The sequence below is a fragment of the Grus americana genome, chromosome 24, assembly GCF_028858705.1.
Source record: "Grus americana isolate bGruAme1 chromosome 24, bGruAme1.mat, whole genome shotgun sequence".
Taxonomy (NCBI): Eukaryota; Metazoa; Chordata; class Aves; order Gruiformes; family Gruidae; genus Grus; species Grus americana.
In genome coordinates this window covers 3958609-3972865 of record NC_072875.1, presented here as the reverse complement: position 1 = coordinate 3972865, position 14257 = coordinate 3958609, and the positions used below count along the sequence as shown (strand labels likewise).

Sequence of the window (14257 nt, the reverse complement as noted above, 5' to 3'; positions counted from 1 at the left end):
GTTAATGATCCTACCTGCCACAGTTATTGTAGAAATTAGCTGACGAGTATTTGCACGATACAATATTTGTACAAAGGCGGTGTGTTACTTGTACTGCAGGAGCAGCCATCTGTCACACACACATCTCTCAGGTTTAAAGACTGCAACGAACATTTTGGGCTTGGGAAGATAAGTAACTTTTGCAGGACTCAGATTTTTGGTATTGTTGCTATTTTGTTTCTGATATTTTAATTCAGAATATAGCCCAGGTCTGTAACTGCCATCAGTTGTGGCTTTAATGGCTCTATACTTCGGGGTTATAGCACAAAGTGTCTGTGTAAAAGGTTCAGCACTGTTCAGAAGGTGTTAGTAATGAACTAGACATAATGTTTGAGTTTAATTTTAATTTGTTTTCTCCCATGTAGCCGAGTGTTGGTGACAGATTGAGAGGGAAGGAATAAAGCACAGCATTACGTTTTAAAGCAACCCAGTGGAACGAAGGGTACGTATATTTGTTTTCCATAATTCTCTTTAATTATCTTGTAATTTCTGTGTCATGCTTACCTTGATTGTGTTTAAGGGAAGGCTGCAGATTCATGTATCTAAAGAAGAAGAGCCTAAGGATGATATTCATGTGAGTCCGGTCTTAGCTAACGAAAGCAGCAATGTGAATATGGAGCTGTCCTCAGTCAGCGGAGCATCGAGAGGGTGGATCAGGGCTCCGAAGGCAGGAGTCCAACTCTCCCGAGAGTCAGCAGAGCCTTTAGTTGAGGGCTCACAGCTTCTGCGTTAGGAAGCTCTGCTTCTCTACGGGTAAGGTATATGCCTAAAGGTCAACAAGTACCTTGAGCTACCTACCTTCTGCCAATGTGACTCTGCTGATTTCAGCAGACAAACACTGGAGAAGGCGGCACAGCCCGCTCTGACCTCAGGCGATGTTTCAGCGAGGGGCTCTGGCTCTTGATTAACTGGTACTGACAGGCACGTCCTCGGCGGTCAGCTGGACTCTCATGCGCTTACCGATGAACTGAGATACCTGAATTCTCCAGGCCTAGACTCACTCTCGTTTTAGGCATACATCAAACTTTCAGCATGTGAACAGAGCCGGGCTCTCCAGCAGTCAATGGCTCAGAAAATGTGGAGATCATGTCTAATTCCACTATTGAGTGTGAATTTCCTTCTCTTTTCAGGATCTACCAATACTGGTGAAGTCCCTTCTGTGAACCGCACAACAGAAGCTGCTGTCCCAATTCGTGGTTCCTCCTTCCCGCTGGCAAACAGCCTGAGGAGGGGCTGTTTATAGGTGAGACGTTCAGCATCCAGTCAACTGAAGTGATTAGCTTTTTGCTCCTTTCTATTGGAAGAGCCTTACCAATTGTGACCTGAGCTGCTAATTAAAAGCTCAGAAACCATATAGCCCATTGCTGCATTTGTACAACAGTCGTACAAAGGTACTATAAGGCTGCGGCGTATTACACAAATCCGTTGTTTCTGCATAGTTATCTTTTTTCTCTTTCTTCCTTCCTCTCTTTCTGTGAATTTTTATTCTTTGAATTACCTCCTGCTATATCTCGTGATTTGTTGCAGCTAAAATTGATCTCACCTGCAAATTTAACACTGTACAGGCATTCCTGTGCCTCTAAGTGAGTATGAGTACGGTACTGGCCCTTGTGTGGGTCATTGAAAGAGAACAAAGAAGGGCAGGGTGGACTCAGTGTGGTATAATCGTGTACGTGGAGGTAATTCAAAGAACTAATCAGAGACAGGCAGAAAAATAAGTTATCTTCTGGAATGCAGAAAGTCAGGTAGAATGAAAAGCAAACCTGAAAACAGTGAGTCTGTTTTACATCACTGAAGGCAGTGGATCCTACCCGGGATTAGTTTGGCCATTGTCAGTGCTTGGTGCTGCAGATAACATGAGTTCCATAGCAACGAATTTTTAACTTGAAATTCCTGGGTGCAAGGGTACATATTAACTAGAAAATGGACTTGAGTTTCACTGAGATCATTAAAAACTAGCTTTATTTGATTTTCCACCCACCATCCTGCTCAGAAGATGGACTTATTTTTGAAGTCCTTAATTAAGGATGAAAATTTAGTGTTAGGCAGATGCTGTCGTTTTCTTCCTACCCCTCCAGCAAAAACCCGCGTGTGATGTGCTGCACTGGGCTCTGAGGCTGTACGATGGGTTGTCAGGGATAAGCATCTGCAAAACCTGCAGCACATGCCCAGGGACTTGTAGTCAAATGAGTCATATGTTGCATGGGCCAAGTTTAATCCCAGGGAGAACGTTACAACACAGGAAGAAACCCCTGAAAATAACAGGAATTGGTACAGTATTTGGGCCGTAAACACAGGTTAGAACAGTCTGGATATTTGCTTTAATCCTCTCTGATTCTATTTTGAATTGCAATGTTCCTACTTGCTAAACCACTTTCCATTTTTGCTCTGTTTTACCATGACATAAGGAGGAGGGATATTTTGGAAACTGGAAAACTGCCACTTGCACCAGAATGGCATGCCACTAATTTTTGCAGTTTTATTGAACTGAGCATCGCCACTCTGAAAGTTCTGTCAGCCTCTTCTTCTAGGATTCCCCACCGAGATCTCCACCCTCCTACAAGGCAGGACGTGCCTCAGGTTACAGGACTTTCGTTCCTTTCTCTGCAGGCTGTGCTGCCTCACCTGCTTCAAAATCAGGCACTTTGATTCAGTTTTGATGAACTGAATTTTTGAGAGGATGGGGGAGTTTGGATTTATGGGCTCTTCCTCCCTTAGCCTCGGCCGAACAGATTCAGCGGGCCCAAGCATTGCCGAAAGATCAGGAGTGCGAGCGCATCCTTCGTGTAAACAGGATGAAAAATTACTCTGCGATGCGTATCGCTGTAGTTTAGCATCATTGCAAGCAAAGGTCAAGCAAAAAGGTCCCACTTGCCACGAGGCCGGTCTCCACGGAGGGTTTGGCTTTGTGGCAGCGAGGCGGCAGGGAACCATCTGTGTAATGTGGGCTGGGTTGGAAGAGAGGCGCTTCAGTGCCTGATGATGGACATTTCGGTGGCTGATGTTGCACAGTAGCTCATGGTGAAGCAACCTGAATGGTAAGTAAGAGCTGCAGATGAGGCTTGATTGGTTTTTTTACCTTTCCCCACCCCGGCATAATGAAATATTAGAAGGGTCTTGCTTTGCACCTTTGCTTACTTATGCTCTGCCATGTGTTTGGGTGTGGTGTAGCGGGCATGACGGGTAGCCAGGTTGAGGGAGAATCTCCAAACATGTACAGTGACATAGTGAAGCCTCTTTTATAGAGAGGTAAACAAATCTCACTTCTACTTCTTTTTTTTTTTTTTCCTTTTCCCTTGAGCAGAAATTTGGGAAAGTCATTTAATGTCACCTAGTGAGTTTTAATGGAAGCTTGGAAGAAGAAGAAAAAAAACCCTCCTGTGTCCGCTTGTTTCTTAAGTATGCCACATTACCCACAGCTAGTCTCACCACTCCCAGAGAAAGTTTGTGTAAGTCCTAAAATAATTTCATTCCGCTGGCCCACAAATATTCCCATTTGGTCAGCCTTATATAGAGTAATTACTGTTTAACATGGCACCGCAGCTGGGTCAGGGCTTATTTTGGGTTATGAGTTATAAAAAGCTGTTTGTAAAAAAAAAAAAAAAAAAAAAATTAAAAAAATTACTATGTTTGTCAATCTATCATTTTAAACAAATGAGTCTAGAAACTTGTTAGTTTACTTACTCTTTTTTACTTGTTTTGCTTTAAGAGTCAGCATTCATAAGAGCACTGGCGTTAGTACCAAAGGCATCCAGCCATCTCATCCTGGTGTATTTAGATATGTCTGCACTTCAATTACAAAAAATGTAATCGTTAGGTAGCCAGGTGTTGTGGTGATATTGAGCGAGTATTGTGGGGTGGCACATGCTCAGGAAAAGGGGTCAATGTTTAACTAATGGAGATGTGGGAAGTTCATTTTGGTGGGCAGGTGATAGGTGCGATGGGTGGGAAGAAGCATCTGGAGGGAAGCGTCTTGGCTCTGTGCTCTCATCCAAATAGGTCTTTGCATTTTATGTGCCTGAAGTGCTGTGCACAGAGCAGGCAGTTCATTCCCACAGCTGTGCTGTGGTGTAATTAGCATTTTTTCAGACCGTGCCAAATCCAACATCAAAGCTCCTCCTAATTTTAATAACTTTGATATATACATATATATGCATGTATTTTATGTTTCTGCATATATGGATATATATGCGTGTCTGCAGCTAGGAAGAAAAGAAAATATGGCTGTGTACGTACATGTGTCATTTCTTATCTGCTGCTAAAAGACAGGTGTGTCTGTGGGAAATGAGTTGTTAAGCTGTTTATTGTACAAGAGTTCAGGAAGTTGAGAGTATTCTATTCACTTACACGATTTCCCATGCTGGTTTGGTCATTTCACCTCAAAAATTAGCATCCCAGTCTGATTCACAGAAGACCCCAATATTTTTAGTAATCATAGGAAAGAATGTTGTCCACTGGGAGAGAGCAAGAGGCTGTGGATCAGGACTCAGAGTTTGGTTGTCTTTTTCTACTTATTTTATGGCCTGGGACATTTCTTAGCATTCTTCTGTGCCTCGGTTTAATAGCAAAATGGGACTAGTAACATTGAGTTACCTTGCATGGAACTATTTAAAGACAAAATTGAAGTTTGGAGACCTTTTACTAGCCTTTTGCATCAGAGAAATAGAGCAGTTATGAGATGTATTCCTGTGGTTTGGCTTTATTAATGATATGAACTTCTTGAGAAATGGTATTAATGAAATTAAGCTGGGAAACAAACCAGAAGCAGATAGACAGAAATCAAATCCCTTCATGGACAGTTATACAATGTGCTAAGTAAGGATGGCTGTATCCTTGAATTTTTTTCTTGTGAAAAATTCTGAAACGCATATGGAAAATAATTTCCTCTCTGTAACAAAAACGACAAGACGACTGACATTTCAGTAATTTTTAAGGCAAGACAGCTCTGAAAAGAAATACATGGGGGATTATGAAAATCTTTCAAACTGGAAATCTGAAAACAACACTGAATCTGGGAACACAGGCTGTTGGCTCAGAACTGGCTCTCAGGTTTCTTGGCTCCTTGTTCTCTATCAGCTGTGCCAGGCAGGTGGTGAATGGCAGCCTGGAAGCCCTGAGGTCCAAGCCTTGGACCAGAAGCAGATACATCGTGATAAGCAGAATTGGGGTGGGGAAACAGAGCTGTGGACACAATTTTTCCCTTGCTTGGGGTTTCCTGTCAGGTCATCCCTCATATTATTCCTTATATTCATGTATTTCTTCTTCCTGTTACCGCAGGTGGTGCCTGCTAAGTGTTGGAGGTGAAGAAGTGCACACCCATGCTCTTTGCATTTCTCGCTGAGGACAGGTACAACGTGGTCATTCGGGACCGACCGTATTGCCAGGTAAGGGAGCACACCTTCCTCCCTAGGTGGTGGAGTGAGCAGTCAGAAGGGAACTCACCACCATGATAGTCGTAGCAGCATAGGTTATAACATACCAGCCCTGCCTTTGTGTTGGAAATTTCCTACATGTTCGTGGTAAGAATCTAATTATTTTTCCATCTACAGCAAATCTAATAGGTCCAGATAAATGTTGTTGTGTAGGCACTAACGGTAAGGAGAAAACAAGTTTGATCCCAGGCCGTCAGGGACCGAATCTTTTCCATTGTAGGTTGCTTCTTGAATTAGTCTGAAAGAGCTTTCATTTTATTTAAAAGGCTTTTATTGATCAAAAAAGCTTTGTTCATAGGCTCTATCTTCTTGAGTGGCTGAAGCAGGCTTAACTCATGATAGGAGTTCTTATTTGAGTTCATTTTTATCATCTTGGTTGTTGCTAAATTTCATGCTTTTCTTCTCTGTAAAGGTAACTGGAAAAGAGGCACATGGTTTAGAGATATTTTAAAAAAAAAAAAGTAAAAAAAAAGTACAGGTTTCCTTCCAGCCCATTAATTTTCTTTCATGGAGCTCTGTACCAGTTTGAGTGCACAATTGGGAGGAATCAAAACACAGACATCTAGACTATTACATAAGATCAAAAAGAGAACAGATTTGTTTTGAAGCTGAGTATAATGTATTTGTCCAAAGTCATGAACAATTTTGAGAGCTCAGAACACTCTTCCTGTTCTGCCTCAGGATGAAACTTAGATCATACAAACTGGAGAGAGATCCCAAAATACGTGAAGCCATTTAAGTAACTGTAGGCCTAATTCAAAGTCCTTACTGAGTAAGGCCAAGCAGGGATTTGAACCTGATCTTTATGCACGCTCTTTTCTTCACTTTCTCCTCCTTTACACTTGAAGTTCCATCTTATATTGAAAAAACCAAGCCCATGGATTTCATAAAAATGGATTTATTCGGGTCAGATACTTAGGACTTTTTTTAACTGACCCAGTGTTTTGTGTCCAACCACCCCCAGCCCTGAAATGAACAAATAGATTGCTCGTGGAAATTTCCATAGAAAATTTTCCTGTGTCTTGCCTCATCATCGTATTGTTTTACAACAGTTTAAGTTACAGCTCTTCCTAACTGAACCTGTGTTTAACGTAAAAGACAGGGAGGAAGTGGACTGTCCAGGCTAGGAAGATGTAGTATTTAGGGAACAGCGTACATCCAATGTATGTGCATCCAGCCGCAGTGGATGGCTTTGCTGGGTTCATTGACCTCTTGTAGTCTGTATACATGTCTGCTAGGAACAGGCGAGAAACTGGACTGAGCTCCTGCTGCTGCCAGACACTTGCAGTCCTGAACAGAAAAGGAAACACCAGTTTTTCTTCCGTTGTCCGGATGCTGACTCACCTGTGTGGTGAAAGAAAATAGCCAAAGGGTTGCTATTTCACCGGTGTCCCAATGTGCCTGGGGATATTTCATCAGCTGCCTTACTTGGGCAAGTTAAACTGCAAAGCTTTAAGGCCTGGGGCCAGTTCAGTAATCACACGTGACTTGGTCCTGCACTTGATGCCCTGGTATCCAAGGTCTCCACCACCGATAAGTAAGTTTTACTTCACAGTTGGTTTTAAAGCCATTGGCAACACCTACTTGTTTTGGGTTGGTGTTTCTTTGATGCACGGTGTCAATTCAAGCCCATTTTGCTTGTAGTTGGAAACCTGTTCCAACTCAACGTGCCTCTTCTCTGCATCTGCCTTGACCTGGTCTGTGGTAGGACCAGGCAGCTGTCCTGCTGCTGCTGCCCAGTAATGGGGTTTTGGCGGGGTGGGGAGAGCCAAGCTGGCAGGGATGCTGCAAGATGAAGGAACCGCTGTTCCCGAATTTCTGAAGGCTGGCAGTGACCAAGCAGCACTGTTGTGGTAGCTGACTGTTATCGGCCATCCTGGTTCAAGCCAGGGAAACTTTCTCTGGCCTTGCGGAGTGTTTCCGTGCTCTCTGCCTGCCCTAGATGCCTTCAGACCAACCGATTTTCCAAAAGCTTGCTGGAGCGAGCATCACGGTGCTGGAGGAAAGAAGACTTCTCCCCTGCTATACACCTTTTCCTTATTTTCAGAGCTGGCCGCCCTATTGAGTACCCAAACTGGGGACACTAATTCAGACAGGCTACCAGAAAGGAAGTTTGCTCTGTGCATCTGTGCTCAGGCAGGATGCTGACGGTCCTTGAATCGTGCCGGTTTGCCTGCAAGGTCAGGATCTGAGCTTCTCGTCAGGTAGAGCCTGGCCTGAAGTCCAGGACTAGAGCGCGCAGCGACTGCCTTTCGCTGACGGCTCGCTGCAGCGCTGCTTTGCTATCAGTCTGCCATCTACGCTCACCTCTGCGAGCATGGCCGATACGGCTAATCCGTGCTTATCTGAACGCAGAGACATAGGCAGCAAGAGATTTAATGCAAATGTGGCATCGCGCAGCCCTGTTCCTTCTCACGAACTATTGATTACGTGTCTGATTTGCTCTCCCCTGATAATAGGCCATGGGCAGAAGCCAATGGGGCGAGGAGGAGGAAAACCTGTCACGATCGTTCGATGCAGCTGGTGAGCCAATGAGAGGAGAAAGCCCGTGGATTGGGCTGGGAGAGAGCAAGGGTGGGGAACGGTCTTAGCAACAGCAGAAAGCAACTCTTTCCCCCTCCCACCATGCAACCATGCTGGAACGTTCCTGGTGATGTTCCTTAATGTATTTGTCTCGCTCACGCCAAGTTTGTACGTGATTTGTGTGACTTTGCCGCATGTGCGGGTTTACTTCTTTTCTCCATGATCCTTTGGAAAGGGTAGAAGGGTATCTTTTCTGCGTCCGTCCCACTAAAACCAACTACTGAGCTTAAGGTAAAGGGATCCGCTGCTGGATTCATTTCTGTGCAAGCCCTGAGAACAAAAGTGAGTTTTGTATTGTCTGTTTTGTAGTTGGCATCTTCCTCTTGACATCTCTCTGAGACAGACCGTTGTTGAAACAGTCAGCTTCTTGCCAGTTTGTTGTGACAGTGGGAGGTGGACACCTTGACTGTATTCTCGTCTCTGCTAAAGAGAGAGATGAGCCAGGTGAATCCCTATCCTTCAAAATCCACATCACGTCGTCAGGTTGCTGGGCTCTCTGGTCTGGGAATTAGGAGACAAGCTTTCTCAGTTGAGCCTTCCCTGTGATCTGTGAGCTGAGAAAAGCCAGTTCAAGGCACCATACTGCTTTGCCTCTTATATTTTATCTGCCTTACAGCAGGAAATGTTCTTTCTGTCTGTCTGCCTTTCTCATGGTCAATCTATCATTGGTTTAACCAACCGAAAATGAAAATGACAGTTAAATTTGTCCAAACCTTTTGAACATTTATTGGAACCAAACGTCGGCACTTTCAGCACTCCCTTGAAAATGACCTTCGTTGTCCTCCTCTCACCTGCTGCCTCCTCCTGCTCATAAGCATTCACACGTTTATCTCACTATTTGCATGCTGATAATAGACATAGATTTTGTTAGTCCTGCATCTGTCGAGACGGCGGGGACAATAATAGAAGCACCGTCGGGACCAATATATATTGGTCTTAGGAGTGTGTCCAATAATGTCTGGGTCAGGGAGCCTTTAACTGCAGTGTCAGGGAATTTAGTCAGCTGTCATCGCTTCTTAATTAAAAATAGCTGAGACTCACTTACATTCCATTGCTGTGTGTTAGCTCATTTGTCATCTTGTCCTCTGCTCTCCAGCAAACCCCCTAAACATCTTCAAAAACAGACAATGGATAGAAATGCTTGCAGCAGGTAAGAAGACAGGGGAGCAGAGAGCAGATAACCTGTGCCATAAGCTGCTCTTTGGGTCAAGATTTTGCAAGAGTTTAGCAGGATTCAGAGGGGATGGGGATAACTAACACTACAGAATGAAATGCACTGTGTGTATGTATTTTATATATATAAAACTAGCCTCTGCACAGGCATATGTCAGGGAATAAATCAAACAGTAACTGTCCTGGGGTTACAAGAAACTTTCCTTGTGGACAAAACAACTTATATTTTTTCCATCTTGCATTTCCAGAATCTTCCTCTGGTCCAGTACTCTCAAAGACAGAATGTTTTTTCGGTATGATCCAGTCAAACCTTTCCTATGTGCATAAGTGATTGGATTCCTAATTCCTTGCTAAATGGAATTTAGTGGTATCTGTGATTGCTATCACTTTCCAGTAGGTTTCACTACTTTATTTCTGATATTCCTAAGGGGACAGGGAGATGGGAGGTTACATAGAGGTTCAGGAGCTGCAGAGGGAAATAAATAGCATGCTGTAATATCATTACTGAAAGAAAATGTATCCCCCTCCCCCTGGCAAAAAAAAAGAATTTATTGTGATTCTAGCTAATGCTTGGAGCCAAGGGACAGTTTTGGCATAGGGAGAATTTTTCTGGCTTCCTTTTTGCAAGTAAATCAGAGGTGGAAGGGCATTAGACCGACTAGCTTCCTGAAGTGGAAGTTGCATCCGGATTACCATATTTAATTGTCTGTGATTGACCTATCTTCCATGAATTTTGCTAATCCATTTTTGAACCTGTTTATATATTTGGCCTCCACAGCATTGGATGGTGATGAGTCCCACCATTAAATCACATAGTGTTTGAAAAAAGTTCATCCAGGATGTCCTGTACAATGCCATCAATCTGTCCAGCGAGTAAATGGATGGCTGTTGCCAGGGCTTCAGATTCCCTCAGCCCAAGTTGATGATAATTCCCCTGGAGACCACATCCATCCCTTGCACTCAAGAAGCAAAGCGGCACCAGACCTCCTGAGCTTCACCATCCAACTTGGGCTGCAGGGTACCAGCACTAGCTCCCACATCGGGCAGCTTCTGCCTTCCAGCTACTAAATGGTGATTTTTTCTGGCCGTAGTTATTTCCCTTGGGACTGTATTCCTGATGACTTGACTGAAGATCCGGTGGTACTTGTTGATGTTCTAAAAGTGTTGTATTTCCTGTAGAGGGGAAATTCACATGCAGCTTGTGGGATATACTCGGATTGATTTAAGATGTTCTTTTCAGTCTGGTCAGTTTTTTTCTGAGTCCAGTTCAAGAAAGCTGTAGAATAGTTTATAGGAATAAACAGGTGTTGTGGTTTAACCCCAGCTGGCAACTAAGTCCCACGCAGCCACTCACTCACTTTCCCCCGGTGGGATGGGGGAGAGAATCGGAAGGGTAAAATCCTGAGTTAAGACAAAGACAGTTGAACAGGTAAAGCAAAAGTGGGACTCACAAGCAAAGCAAACCAAGGAATTCATTCCCCACTTCCCATGGCAGGCAGGTGTTCAGCCATCCCCAGGAAAGCAGGGCTGCATCACATGTAACAGTGACTTGGGAAGACAAACGCCATCACGCCAAATGTCCCCCCCCTTCCTAGTTCGTCCCCCAGCTTTATATGCTGAGCATGATGCCATATGGTATGGAATATCCCTTTTGGGCAGTTGGGGTCAGCTGTCCCGGCTGTGTCCCCTCCCAACTCCTTGTGCACCCCCAGCCCACTCGCTGGTGGGGTGGGGTGAGAAGCAGCAAAGCCCTTGGCTCTGTGTAAGCACTGCTCAGCAGTAACAAAACCAGCTCTGTGTTATCAACACTGTTTTCAGCACAAATCCAAAAGGTAGCCCCAGACTAGCTACTCTGAAGAAAATGAACTATCCCAGCCAACACCAGAACAACAGGGGAGCCCACTGATTTGCCTCGGTATTGTTTGGGGATTTTGAATTACTCTGGAGTGTGCTGGCACAGGAAATCAGAAGCAACAGGTAAAAGCTCAGCTGAACCCCAAAGCATCAGGCTAAGGACAGACCTTCGTGTTAGTAGAGACATTTTCAGACTGCAGATTTTTTTTTTTTTAAAACTAATTAAGCTCTGATGACTTCAGCTGTATTTTCAGCCTCTGATTAAGGCCATGATACTAATTAAACTCTTGAATTATTAAAAATGCAAATAGTCAGACCTGTGTGCAACAGCAGACTTGTGTTTCCATGCTCCAGGACAGCAGTGGGAATATTTGGCAGAGTCCCTTGTGATGCCAAGTTTTTCTTTTCCTTTTTTGTTTTTTTTTCTAAATGGCTGCACTCCACTTGATGGAGAACTAAAAACGTCAGCTGCTGGGGTAAATGTCGCAACTGCCTTGCAGCTAGACAAGTAAGTTTGATTAAAACACAGCAAAGTTTTGGAAGGAACTCTGGGTCTGTTGACGTCCCGACTGTGGCATTTTCACAGAATGGGCTGTTGGGATTGAAATACCATCTAGTCCTTAGAGAGCGAGTCTGCTTTCAGTAGCAAAACTCTTGGAACTGCATTTAAGCTACCTACTTTGTTGTCATAGTTCAAGAGCATAATAAATTATTTAGACCTCTAGCTGTCCTCCCAGATCCTCTCTCTCTGGCATCCCCTACGACGATACGTACACCTTCAGTGAGACATATACACCAGGAGGTCTGATTGTGGCCTTTCCTTCAGTCCAGGTATGTTTTGGTTGTGGCACTACTAAACAGCAGGGGATCTGAAGGACGTCTTGATCTCTTTACTGTCAACAGCTTAGCAGGCACCAAGCACCTCTTCTGAGTAATAGGCGTCTTTGTGTACAAATACATCTTTTGAAGTAGGATTTTGTAATCATAAGTAGGGCTCACCTGCAGATGGGTAGTCCTGCAAAAGTACAATTAGCTGGTCTTTGAGGTAAGATGGGAGTTCTGTAGGCTGGGAGTTGGGAAAGCAAATATTGCCTCTCACTGGGCTCGCCAGTGTCGCCGTGTACCTAGATCGTGTGTTTATTATAAAAGGTTTTGCACGGCTCCGGAGCCAAGAGCTCCAGTGATACCCTGAGTATCACTTCGGCATCGCTGCCTATACCCTGTCCAGTCTTTTGGATGTGCAGCCCTTCTTCTGGCTGAGGCAGTGGCCCGTGGGACTCGAAAGTGTCCGTCCCGTCCTGTAGCCCTTTTGCCTTGCCGTTACGGAGGCTCTGCTGGATCTGGCAATGTTTGCAGCCAGTACCAGCTGGGATTCTAGAGGGATATGCCAGTAGGCAACCTAGTTATAACCTGCCCAGGGGGAAGTTTCTTCCTAGTGCCTATTCAGTTCGTAATAAAGACATAAATCGGAAAAAAAAAAAAAGAAAAAGGTGCACGAGATATTATTCATATGCAGCAAGTGTATGTCATACTGAATAAACTGGAACCCTCGCTGGTGTGAAGTGACAACGATGTATGGGAGTCACCAGATAAAAATACGACCCAATGTCTACAGTTGAGTCCAGTCAATGGCAGGTGTGATGGTAAAGCTATGTCATTTTTCGCTTCCCCTCTCAACTGTCCTTTTAGCATGTTAACGCAAAGAAACAAGTGGTCATTACTTTACCTATGACAACTGATTTTTTTTCACCCTCCTGCTATAATGGGCTGCAGGTGTTTCACAGCCAGCCCAAGCTAATAAGGACAGACGTTCTGGCCGCACGCCAAAATTATAAAACTGTCCAGGGAGAGAAGAAAAGAGAAGAAAAGACAAGGGGTGGGGGTGGGTGGGAAGGAAAGAAAAAGAAAGCACGGGAGTCACTCCATGCTGAGATTTTGTACTTTTGTGTCTCCTGAAGTGAATACATCAGTCAGGAATCAAAGGTTTGAAAAGTCATTCAGCCCCTCCAAATTAGAAGGCGAACCATCTGCACAACAGGATGGAGCTCTCCTCAAAGGCCGCAGGCCAGGGCTGATCTCAGTGACACCAGGGTAAGCCTGGAGTATCTCCACCGGAGTTACAACCAGCTCACCCGGGATCTCGGATTCTGGCCTGGTGCATGCGTCTTCCTGCCAGAAAAACGTTTTGGACCCAGCCCTTGAATGTTGTATCACCATAGTGACGGGCTCCTCTGCTCCAGAGCTGATGAGGAATTGCTGTGGGGTTGTCCAATGTTAATTAATCCCTTCTAGGCAAAATTTGAGCTCGGTGGAAACTGCGAAGACAAGGCAGCCCATTCAGAGCTCTGCAGCCTCTCACCCTCTTTGATTTTAGCAATGTGTCTTGCCCTCAAGTCCCACATGCCGCAGCAAATCCCTTGCTTTTCCTGGATGTTAGAGCAGAGATGGAAAGTCAGTGGGAAGGAAAGATGTGCTGTATGAGAAGTGAAGATGTGCCCTTACAGCTTTGCAGATAATGTTGTTTGGAAAGCCTGGGTTGTGATGCAGGCTTCCCAAGGTGCTGCATCTTTGGGTGTGAGCCAGACAGCAGCCAGGATAACCGAGCGCGAAGGAAGAGCTGGGTCTGAGGTGCTGGCTGGCTTAGACCATTTGGCTTGAATTGCCCTAAGACATTGTAGCTAATGGTGAGAGATCGACATCTCCAAAGGTACCCCTCTCACTGTGGATTGCATGAGTGCCCTGGGGATGTCCCTCACCTGAGGTACCTCAGGCAGGTCCCTAACGGTAAGTGAGATGTGTCCAGGCCTAAGGGCATGTCCATGAGGAGAAAGAGATCCCAAAGCTAGCCCTGACTTCATTGGTCACAGAGATGCTCTGATCCTGATAGCTAGACTGCTGATGTAGAACCAACCCGAGTGCATCTTCCTCTCTGCTGCTCAGTGTTTCTGGGTCTGGATTAGCGCCCTCAGGCACAGCTGGAGTGTCCCCGACCCCAGGGTGCAGACATACCCCTGGGCCGCATCCCAAAACATGCCAAAAGACATTACCCAACCCAGCAAATGGTTTGGGGTCCAGATATCGTAGTGATGGACACATCTGAAATGAATATACTTCACTAGATTTAATATGACAGATCCCAACCACAAATTTCTTATCCAGGTTTGTTTGGAGCCAGG

General features: G+C 44.8%; 1 long non-coding RNA gene across 7 annotated transcripts in view; it reads left to right on the top strand.

Moving 5' to 3' along the window:
* The first annotated feature begins 402 nt into the window (after window positions 1-402).
* The window catches only part of LOC129196088 (uncharacterized), a 95977-nt gene continuing 82122 nt past the window's right edge, over window positions 403-14257 (top strand). For all 7 annotated transcript variants that reach the window (XR_008574047.1, XR_008574046.1, XR_008574045.1 and 4 more), the window contains exons 1-3: window positions 403-481; window positions 1170-1282; window positions 5317-5423. This is a non-coding gene — a long non-coding RNA (uncharacterized LOC129196088). The remainder of the gene's footprint in view (window positions 482-1169; window positions 1283-5316; window positions 5424-14257) is intronic.